A 12,752-nucleotide genomic window follows, 5' to 3' on the forward strand; every position below is an offset into this window, starting at 1 on the left:
TGCAGAAATCTCTTCAATTTGATCGTGTTTTTATATACTATATACATTTGTGAAAAATTTATCTCCTCCTCCCTTATACCTTGCTTATACCTAGGTTTATCTTTCCAAACTGGATACTGAGTCCCAAATTTACTCATTTCTATATCATTCAATGAGCATTTGTGTTCTTTTACAAGTTGTTACATCTTGAAAAGCTCTTCAGTTAGTGCTCCTGGTACAGAAGCCTAAGGATTCAACCACTCCTTTGTTCAGTTCTGACAGCCAATGTGTAGACTTGTGATATGGGTGTAGCAATTACATGCTCCTACCTAGGATTTTGAAACTTGAGAGTCTGGTGCAAATCTGTAGGGAAATGATGAAATTAGTCATTGCAGTGATGGTTTTGAGGTTTCAGTGATAGTGGTGTTGATTATTTCCTGCCCAAATTCTGACCCTGGTTCCCTACTCTTGGCACAGATCTTTAAGTCCTCTGATGTCATAACCAATTCATTTTATTCTTTCAGTAGCCAAAGGAGGTTTCTCTTGCATGTAACCAAGTACTCTGATTAATAATACCTCAGTTATTTATTTACTGTAATGCCCCTCCGAAACTGCATTTCTCCTCATCCATTTGCATCATAGTTAACTTACTATCCATTTATAACATTGGTATAGCGATTCAACTTTTAGTGTGCATTCTTTTTATTAATTAAAAAAATTTTTTTAATGTTTTATTTATTTCTGAGAGAGAGACAGCATGAGCAGCGGAGGGGCAGAGAGAGAGTGAGACACAGAATCTGAAGCAGGCTCCAGGCTCTGAGCTAGCTGTCAGCATAGAGCCTGACACAGTGCTCAAACCCACAAGCCATGGGATCATGACCTGAGCCCATGACCTGAGTCAGATGCTTAACCGACTGAGCCACCCAGGTGCCCCTAGTGTGCATTCTTAAGTTGTTCATGGTTTAAAAAACTCCCAGTTATATTCTTTAAGAAGTGTCCACTTAATTTTCCAAATTAAATATTAGTATGTATTTGTAATAGTAAATTAAAATTGGCAACTATATACCCTAGTGAACTTTTCAACATCCATTATGGCCAAGAATTGATTAGATGATTCCACCACATGGGGCTGTTGGAGATTGCTTGAATGAATGGCTGTAATTATTTTACCCTTTGTGTTTCCCTGTCCTTTGACATGTAGCTTTGTAATGCTTTCTCACTCTAATTCTGAGCTTGCCTTGACCAATGGAATGTCAGAAATATGATATATAAGTGTGTTCTCTCTTTTTCCTCATGAGGACATGAATATGCTAGCTGGCTGGAGGATAAAACACACATAATAATGCTAAGACCTGTTTACCTCAGCAGAACCATTCTAGACCAGCTAGGTCACAACTGAATTAGACTTATGAGTGAATCTAGTTAACACATGAGTGAACAGCGCAGTCAGGTCCAAACTAGATCACTGAATTACAGGTTTCTTAGTTGAATGATTGCTTGCTTTTTGAACCACTGCTTTAGGGATGGTTGGTTATATAGCATTCTTGGAGCATTAGAAAAGCTGATATATGGAGGATATAAAAGAATTATAATCTCAGGGATAGAAGGGTATTGGGATGAAGATTTCTTTGAAGAAAACTATGCTATGTGACCCAACTCATTCTGCTCAAAGTGGTGGTAAAGATGGGCTTTCTCCTTACCTCAAACCTACAGAAAGAGGTTTAATAATAATAATTATTTAAATTTAATAGATAGCCTCTCAATTTTATGAACACACAAGTGGTCTGGAATCTTATGCTTGGGAATTTACATAATAGAGGCTATGTCTCTTGCTCTATGGTATGAAGGCAAAGGAATAAGGAATTAGAGACTAGATATATTTTCACTGTTAGCAGAAAAGAAGGTGTGTTTCCCTGACTCAATGTATACTATCTCAGAGTTATTTTGTGCACTCTCCAAGAGGGTCATCTGGGAAGGTGATGAGACCCATCTGAAGAGAATCTGGAGTACACTCCTCAAAACAGGGCAGTGAAAGGAAAATAGATTGCACTTGTCTTCAAAGTACCATTGAATGTTTCAGTGGAAGATTCTGTAGAATACTTAACAAAACTCAAGAGAAAGAAAAAAATCTGTAAACATCTGCCAGACCACAATGCTATTTTAGTACAACATATTTAAGTTAAAACTTTGATACACCTCCCCTTTCCATTTTTCCTTTCTCAGCTGTAATCTGGGAGTGGGAGCCAGATGGGGAAGATCCTATCCTATCCAGGTGGCATGCAGTTTGCCTGTAGGTGGTTGGGCCTGGAGAAGTGGGAGGTGGTGGACAGTGGGGGAATCTTAGCTGTGGATGAAGATTGAAGTGTTGATGAATATAGTTGACTATATATCCTAATTTCTGAGTGTGTAGGAGGTAAGTTTTGCTACTTAAAAATCCATAAATCTTTGTATTAGCTAGAAAAAATAAAACAATCATGAGATTGCCAGAGTTTTCATCCACTGTTAGGAAGGAAATCTCATCCACCCTTATATGAATACATTTTAAAGAGAGAGTAGAAGACAAAAATAAGAATTCTTTCTATTATGACATTACAAAATTTGTTTGTTGAATCTTCCAGTTTCATATGCAACAAGGAGATCATTTCAAAAAAATTAATATACAAAATAGTATTCTAGAGCGATACTAAATTTCTTTTCGTTTCAAGTTCAGAAAGAATATTAAGATCTTATAATTCCTTAGGGTCTTCATTACTCACACACTCACCATATATCTTTGAATTTCTATTATGTACCTGGCACTGTATTAAATTGTTAGAGTACCCTGGAGAATAAAATATGTATTGTCTCTACTGAAATACAGATGATGTCTATTGAAGAGATTGGCAGTAAATAGGTAATCACACAAATAATAATTAGTGATGAAAAAGGCAAAGAAGCACTTACTATATCTGCATGATTCTTATGTACCTATGAAAAGGGTCCCTAGCATCACACCGTTTACTGGATAGTAAATTATGAGAGAATGATATTTTATATAAGGAGGTAATGATATTTTAAAAGTTAGAAAGTGATAGGTGCTATACAGCAAAGATAAGATCCTATGACAATTCAGAACAAGGAAAGATTGATGGTGGTTACTCAGAGAAACCAATGGTAATAATGGCATTTCAGCTGGACCTTGAAAGATAGTGGGATTTTGGCTTATAGAAATCATGTGTCAGTCAGAAGATGCAGTCTAGATAGAACAAACCAATGGCAGAAACAGGCAATAGTTCAGTCTGACAAAAGCCCTACACCTTCCATCCCTCTGAATGAGAAATTGAGTTTAAAGATAATTGGTATTCATTTTCTCTAGTTCTTTTTGTTTAGCTTTTTAATGTAATTCACGTTTTTTCCCTCTTCAAGCTAATTTATTACAGCAAATGTACACAGTAGTAAAGAAATGACATGTTATCATTACTGGCCAGAGAATACCTTTATATTTTGAATACTAGCTTAACCCTTACTTTCCCAAGGAAAGGCCATCTTAATGACAGCCACACATGATTTTTCACTAAGGAAAACATGATGACTATGTCTAGGATATCTCCTTCACTGAACACGGTGCAAAGAATATGATGAGACAAATGAGCAAAAGTGTTTAGCTTAAAAATTAGTTTATTTTATCCTCAGACTATAATCATGTTGACACATTTTAAGGTTAGTAGTTTCCTGTCCCAAAGAAACCATATATGTATGTATATGGCGAGATACATGGGGTTCCAACTCCTCCATTTATCCCCACACCCCTACTATTCCTCCTTCCCCCAGAATTGGAGCATGTGTGCATATACCCACAAACAGGCACATTTCTACCACAGAAAATGAATTTTTTATTAATGTCTGGTGAACATGGCTTCAATATAGGATTTTATTCCACAGAATATTTTCTGCTTTAAAAAATGTTTAAAAGCTACTAATCTAGTCTCAGCCTCTTACTTTATAGACTATAACATTGAATTATTCATTGAAAATCATTCATTATTCACTTATTCATTTATCCATCCATTTATCTATTCATTCCTTCATAGACTATATACTCAGCACCGTGCAGAACACTGGATGTACAGTGGAGAACAGCACCAGAATGGTCCCTGTTCTCCAGAAACTTACAGAATAATGGATTAGGGAGACATTAAGCAAGTGATCTCACTAATCAATGTGATTATGAACATAGATAGCTATTCTGATGGACAGCAAAACAGTCCATTAGAAACTAATCAAAGCAGCTATCTTTGAATGGGGTTGTACAGCTTCCTTGAGGAAATGATGTGTGAGCTGAGACCTTCAGGATGCTGTGAGAGACTGCCGCTCTCTCTCTCGCTGGCCTCAATCTCTCTTCACTGTTGTTTGGAAAAGTAGAAAATGGGGGAAAATATGGGTCTCACATGGGGAGTGTACCTTTTCCCCCAAATAAGAGTCCTGTTATAGCTAGACCAGGGTGAATGGACTTAAGCACCTGGCTGTAGCTGGTTCTCATGGTGCTCTTCAGGAGACTAAGTCCTTCTCTACAAGGTTAGAAAGCAGAGAATAAATCTTGATCTAGTTGATCCCTTCCTGTAACTCAGACCACAGAGCACAAGAGCACAAGAGAAAGTAAAGACAATTCTCCCACTTGAAGTTGCTGTGGAAACATACAGGAGCCCAGAATATTCATGGCAGCCTGAGTGTGTAGTCAGACTAGTTTACATCCAAAGTATAGGCTAAATATTGTCTTTGCTGGACATTAACACCATTGGCAGTCATGATTAAAACCTGTGATGGTGGTGGGTGTGTTGGAAGAAATAGCTAAGAGAGTTAAAAGTAGAAGCTTCCTGGGAACAGTACTGACATTGGTGCGGGGTGATAAAGTGATAGGATAGGAGGGGTAGTGGTTTTGCATTCCTTTTAGCAATATTTGCTTTAAAACTATGCACATAAATGTCTTCTGATAAGTTTTAAAAGTTAAAAAACAAGAAAAGAGACATATGTTGATAAATAGGGAGAACAAAAAAAATTTTGGAGGCACTACAAAGGAGGCATTAAAGACTAATAGCCTGGAAAAAACCCCATAAATGATCACAAGATTAGGGACTTGATCTATATCTATAATGTATATACCTGTAATGCCTGTACATACCAGAAATACCTTAAATTTGTTTGGAATACTTGTTTCTTTCCAAGTACCACCTTTGGGATATTACAAATAGATTTCACATGAGATTTCTTTTAGTGCCACTGACCCCTACTTTATTAATAAATGTAACCTGTGAGGAGAAATGCCAACTCAAAACAGGCAAGCACTCACATTCTCTCTTGTCTCTTCAGAAACAAGCATTCAGCTCTAGGTGTCTTATTTTCTCTTCATGGATCCCCTAGAGGCGCACATTTCCACCGGTCAGAGGTTGCCCAGGGTAATGTACTGAGAAAAAAGAGCTCACTCTGACAGATTTATCATTTGGCTGCAAAAGGTACTCATTCCTCTGGACTTTAAAACCTGTTGAGCTAGTATTATCCAAGCTGTGTAGGCCACAGCTGTGAGCAATCATATGAGAGTGACCTCAGTTCTGTCATGGGTCATTACCTGGAAACATTGAGAACAACCAATTTTTAGGACTAAACATGTTGTATGCCTGGCCATCACATCTACGCTTTGAAAGAAAGAGATAGACTTTTGGCCCGGGTAGTGACCTTGTGACCAAAATCCTGGCTCTAGTTTGTCTTTTGTTTCTGACGAGCACCCAGTGAAATACTAATCTTATTTTTGATCACAGCCATTGAGACACAGTAAAGAGACAGACATTGGAGATCAGTTCAATCTCCCTTCAACCTTAATCAACCAACTCTCTTTGATTAAATCATTGTGACTTCTCTGGGTCATAGCTTTGAGATGGGAGCAAATATACTTGATGTGTTTTTTAAACATAAAGCTTCAGGAAGTGAAGAGTAAGAACTATGAGGGGAAATCTGGGTTTCTTTTTATTCCACTTCATTCAGTTTATTCTACTTTAATTGACCCTCTTGACTTTCAAGGTTTGTGGCATCTTCGAACTGTCACTGAAAGAAATGATGGAAGAAACCACTGGAAGAAATACCAGATGACAAAATTGTAAAGCCAAAACACCTTTGAAATTGGATTTTTTTTTTGTTGGGAGTTTTTATAAATAAATAAATAGATAAATGATAGATAAATAAATATATATATAAATAAATAAATAAGTCATGCACAGAAGTAGAAGCAAAGAATAGAAGACAACAGAAAAATAAAAAGGAGCGTTAAGAGAGTGATTTAGAAAATGCATGTTGTCTTTCTTGCTCACACACTTTAATAGTAAGCAAAAATTTCCTGAACATTTGAGAGAGAAAAGAATACCACACCACACTGTCATTTCATCTGGCCCAGTTACTCATATACTAATTCTCTAAGTATTTGAGTAGTTTCATGTGCCAAGCATGAAACCAGAGATACAAAATGTATAAGACATGTGCCTTGCTTTCTAAGACCTAACAACTTATACCCAGTAAGTCATCACTTCTATAGGGAGTTTAGACCAGTGTTCTATTGGGAAAACTTTTCAGTCCATTTTTGTTTCCCTGGCAAATAAAACATACCATGTCGTATTCTCCACAGATATATTGATCGTCCACTATTTGCCAAGCACTAAGTCAAGGACTAAGGAAACACTAATGTGTTAACAGGACTCTTTCCTTCATATGAGTTACCAAGTCTGCCTATTGAGGTTTTTGAACTCGCTCTTCTGTGAGGAGCCACATCTTTATTCAAAACTACTTTGACCATTACTGGGGTCTCAAGAATGTTATTCCTGGATCAGTTGACTTAAACTATACTATTATACCTGCTTATGAAGGAGAAAGTGTTCCTGATTAAAGTGTAATGTGTAATCACAGAACTATTAGTTTAAATCTCTCTTCTTGCAAAACTTTTTCAAGCTTCACTAAAAGTAACAAAATACGTTGCTGAGTTACACCTTTTTTCCAATAATCATGGGTCAGTGTGCACTGGAATAACAGATAATTAGCATGTTATGTTATTGAAATTTTACTGTACATCTGCTATTTATTTGTAACCAAACACTGTGCTGGGCACTCAGAATATGAAGAGAGCTAATTGGCACTCCCTGGTCTCAAGGAGTCTATTAGGAGAGATGAAGAAGTAAATGAAGTGCCTGGGTAATGAGTTCTCTTGAAAATAGAAGAATTTCTTTGGAAACTGTCATAACCATGCTATTTATGACTCAGGTTTACCCACTAGTTGTGTTGGTAGTAGTATCAGTCCAATGTTTCCATATCTAGAAAAGTTCTTACCGTTTAAGCCACTTCCCCCTTGTAGCTGCAAAATACACACCTTTCCACCTGTTTATACAGATTTTCAACATAGTGAATTTTCTGTTCAAAACGGCCTTGGTTTGTAATAGACAAAAATGTACATGTCTCTGAAGCTACTCAAACTTAAAAAAATGCAATGCTGTTTCATTACAAGTCTGCTGTGCATTTTACTTCTGCTGTTCCCTGGCGTACAGTAATATTCACCTTGTTTTCTTTTAGAACACCCTTGACATGCCACATTATTGTTCCTTCCTGTATGTCAAGAGATGCCATTTCTCATTCTTCAGTGTCTTGTTTCTCTTGAGTAAGGACAACTAGATTCTTTGTGTCTTTCAAATTTATATGATTCTAACAATACGCATTTTGCTTTTGTCATTTTTGATTAGGTTTTTGCAAACAACAGGAGAAGCAGTTTGATGTTTTAGGCACATAGTAACACTCGGTTGCATGGGTTTGAGTTAAAATTGTGTTCTCTCTCCTTTCAGAATGGTGCTCCTTTTGGCAGTCACCAAGAATATGTGAAGAAAAGATGCTGGGCAGTCCTGTCACTGACCGGCTCTTTGAATGACTCGAAATGAAAAGTGACAGTTCACTCTCTTTACTGTCTGGAGTAGCTGGGTCACTAGTGATGCCAAGTCCCCCTTTGAGGAAATTGAAGTTCTTCTCAGGCATCATTCCTGCTCTTTTTCAGCATTGCTATAAAAAATGCTTACATGTTAAATTATATATATATATATACATATATAGAAAACATAAGTTATATATAACATAACATATATAACTTAACATATAATTTAATATATAATATATACATATGTACAAATAATTCCTAAGAAAAACAATCNAGCTTCTATGTATGCTCATTCATCAATGTCTATTTATCTGTGTTTCTCTCCATATATCAATATATGTATTTACATCTTTTTCTCAAATATGTTTTCAGTACTTTGACTTAATCAGATATTATTATAATATAAATATCATATAGAACGATAATAATCTCTAATTAAAAACTGAATATATTTCTCTGATATATACATACACATATATAAGAATTTAGTAGGTTTTGGTTTTAATCTAGAGACCTGCTGTGCAGCATTGTGCCTATAGTTAACAATATTGTATTGCACACTTAAAATCTGTTAAGAGGATGGATCTCGTGTGAAGTGTTCCTACCACAATAAAATAAAGAGCAAAAGGAAAAAGAAAATCATACATAAAAATCATGTAGTCATAAGGCCCCTGTGTGGCTCAGTTGGTTAAGCATCTGACTCTTAATTTTGGCTCAGGTCATGATCTTGTGGTTCGTGAGTTCAAACCACTTGTTGGGCTTCATGCTGGCAGTGAGGATCGTGCTTGGGATTCTCTCTCTCCCTTTCTCTCTGCCCCTTCCCTGCTCATTTACACATACTCTCTCTCTCTCAAAATAAATAAATAAACATTTAAAAAACATGTAGTTAGGAATTATTGTAATGTAAACATTAGGGCAATGTATTTATTAGCCAGGATATTAAATTTTCACATTTCCAGCTTTTGTTTTGTGGGGTTCGTTATATCCCTATGTGACTTAAGGTCTGATTCCTGGACATTCTGTAGTACAGACTATTAGTCCATTTGTTCTCTTTGGTATCACAAGACTGACTCGAGTCCTGACTAGCCTGATTAAAAGGATGAAGTGACTTACAAGTATTGTCAATACAACATGTCTCACAGGAAAGCAATGTTGCTCCTGCTCAACGGAATTGTGCCTCTTCAGCTGTGACTCTTTTTTTGTCTCATAGGTCATTAGCCTCAGTTTACTGACTGCCCAGCCCACATCCATCACTCGCAGAGGCCATGACCACCAATGCCTTTTACTACCGGCTCTGGTAATGAAGGTTGAGTTGGATTATTTTACAGATTCCTGCATTGGTCCTTGCTCCTCCATATGGCTCCTTACATTAATTTGCCTTGAATTTCTGGGCCATGAATTTTGGCTAGTATCATACTGTGTCTGCAAGCCGAGCTCTGACTGGTCATCTTCAGCCCAGTATCCTCTTCATCCACATTTGCTAAACCATCTTCAAAGTCATTGTGATGACCTGCAAGCCCAGTTTCTCCCTTCCTCCTGTTACTTTCTCCTCTCCTACTTCTCCACGCACAGCCTCTACTGGAAAACCCTAGTCCACTTCCCTTGTTAGGGTTGAGACCAGGTGCTGAAGATCTGATATTTTAAAATTATTATTCTGAAGATTATTTCTTAGAACTTTCATTGTCTTCAGAGCAGAAGTTACATACTGTGATCATAGACAGGAAAGTCTTTAGGAAACATCTTTTAAAAAATAAAATACCATTTTAGTGACTATATTTCATTTAGGCTGTATTTATATGTTGGACTTTATCTGAACATTCTAGAGTAGGGATAGCTTCTAGATTGGGGTTGGACTTACAGTCTAGATATTAGCTGTATGTCCATTGGATTCTCATTCTAGTGTTGATTTCTTTTCTGGTTTCACGGGGCATTGGAGTTCATATAACAGCAATTAGGTAAATATGGGTCAGAGATAAAGGCTGGGAAAAGTGAAATAGAATAGCATTAATTGAAAAAGCAAGACTTGTTACTAATATTCAAAAAAACACATCTTCCAAACCAGATCAACATGTACTTTTTTCCCCCTTTTGCTCATATAATGTGAGATTTTTTGGCTAAACCACCAAAAGCAATAATTTTGTTTCCTTTTAAATTTGATCTTCCTTGGGGTGCCTGAGTGGCTCAGTTGGTTAAGCATCCGACTCTTGATTTCCTCTCAGGTCATGATCTCATGGGTTTGTGAGATCTAGCCCCATGTCTGTCTGACAGCATAGAGCCTGCTTGGGTTTCTCTCTCTCTCTCTCTCTCTCTCTCAGGCCCTCCCCTGCACGTGCTTCTCTCGTTCAGAATAAATAAACTTAAAAAAATTTTGACCTTCCTCTTTATCATCCAAAATAACGATTTTATCCACCATGACTCATTTCTTTTCTTTGTCTTCCTCCCTCCCTCACTTCCTTCCTTCCTTCCTTCCTTTTCTCTTTCTTCCTTCTCCCTTTTTCACCCAACTTTATTGAAGTTTAATTTAAATACAACAAAATTCACTCATTCTAAGACACAGCTTGTTGAGTTTTGGCAATTGTAAACAGTAAACAGTGTTTACAAATGCAGTAACAGTCACATAGCTGTAATTGTAAACTGTAAACAGTCATGTAGCTACCACTACAATCAACATACAGAACATTTTTATTACCACAAAAAAAGGATTCCTTTGTTTTGTTTGGTTTGGTTTTTTCATACAATCCCCTTTCCCAACCCCTGGACTTAAGCAGCCACTTATCTGCTTTCTATTACTATAATTTTGTCTTTTATAGAGTTCATCTACATGTTATCATACATTATAGGCTTTTGTTTCTGGCTTATCATAGTACTTTAAGTATTGACCTACTTTGTTGCACATATTGATAGTATATTCCTTTCTAGGGCTAAGTTTTCATAGGATAGATACACCACAATTTGTTTATTGACTAATTGATATAAATTTGGTTATTTTAAGTTTTGGCTGTTTTAAACAAAGCCCTCATGAATATTTGCATATAAGTGGAGACTGCTTAAGAATATCTCTCTCCCTCTGTTCCTCCCCTGCTTGTGCACAGGCATGCACCCACGCTGTCTCTCTCACACTCTCTCAAAAATAAATTAATTAATAAAAATACAGAAATACATAACAGAAAACCCCCAACAATTATATTTGTAGCAGAACATTTTCTAACTTTCTCGAATGGAACGTTACCTTAAATTCCATTAGACACGTTTTTCGAATAACATTATTTGTGCACAATGTGATAAACAGGACTTACAATAACAAAAAAGTCTTTAGTGAAAAAATGTTTTAAGTGTGTACTTTATTTAAAAAAACTATTGCAAACATAGTTTGAATGTTTCAGTTAAAATGGTTATAAATCTATTGGCTTTTATTATTTAGGAAAATGTAAGGTCTATAAAACAAACAAGATTGAATGTTCAANCCCCCCCCCACAATTATATTTGTAGCAGAACACTTTCTAACTTTCTCGAATGGAACGTTACCTTAAATTCCATTAGACACGTTTTTCGAATAACATTATTTGTGCACAATGTGATAAACAGGACTTACAATAACAAAAAAGTCTTTAGTGAAAAAATGTTTTAAGTGTGTACTTTATTTAAAAAAACTATTGCAAACATAGTTTGAATGTTTCAGTTAAAATGGTTATAAATCTATTGGCTTTTATTATTTAGGAAAATGTAAGGTCTATAAAACAAACAAGATTGAATGTTCAATACCTAAATACATGTTTTTATTAAGAGTTAAAAATCAGAACATGACCTATATAATTCATCATTATTATTATCTATATTACTCAATGGGAAATATATTTTGTATTGTATAACAAATATTGCTAGCTTTTCCTGTAATTCTTTTAAATCTTTTGTTGCATCTCTCAATTGATTCAAGAAAGAAAAGATAGCATTTTTTAAACTTATTATACAACCTATTACCTGAATTTTTTTTACTCTTTAGTGTTGGTTCCTTAATTTAGGTTTTTGAGAGCTTAACTATGTTAGGCTCAGTGGAAGTTGCACAGGTGGCAGTAAGAAAATTAGTGTCTTCAAATAATTTATATGTGGTAAAATGTCAACATTCTCTACACATTAATAATCAAGTTTATTTCAGTTTCATTTTGTGTTTGCATTTTTTTTTTACATTTTTTAAAACGTTTATTTATTTTTGATACAGAGAGAGACGGAGCGTGAGCAGAGGAGGGGCAGAGAGAGAGAGAGAGACGGAGACACAGAATCTGAAGCAGGCTCCAGGCTCTGAGCTGTCAGCACAGAACCAGATGCGGGACTCGAACTCACTGACTGCAAGATCATGACCTGAGCCACCCAGGCACCCCTGTTTTTGCATTTTTAATGCTTATAAAAACTCTATTTTTGAAAAACGTAATTCTATCCATTTTTATTTTTAATTTTATTATTACTTTTAAATTTTATTTATTTTTTAAAAATTTATATCCAAGTTAGTTAGCATTTAGTGCAACAATGACTTTAGGAGTAGATTCCTTAATGCCCTTTATCCAATTACTCCATACCCCCTCCCACAGCCCCTCCAGTAATCCTCTGTTTGTTCTCCATATTTAAGGGTCTCTTATGTTTTTGTCTCCCTCCTTGTTTTTATATCATTTTTGTTTCCCTTCCCTTATGTTTATCTGTTTTGTATCTTAAAGTCCTCATATGAGTGAAGTCATATGATATTTGTCTTTCTCTGACTGACTAATTTCACTAAGCATAATACCCTCCAGTTACATCCACATAGTAGCAAACGGTAAGATTTCATTATGTTGATTGCCGAGTAATA

Source organism: Crocuta crocuta, unplaced genomic scaffold, assembly GCF_008692635.1.
Source record: "Crocuta crocuta isolate KB4526 unplaced genomic scaffold, BGI_CrCroc_1.0 scaffold270, whole genome shotgun sequence".
Taxonomy (NCBI): Eukaryota; Metazoa; Chordata; class Mammalia; order Carnivora; family Hyaenidae; genus Crocuta; species Crocuta crocuta.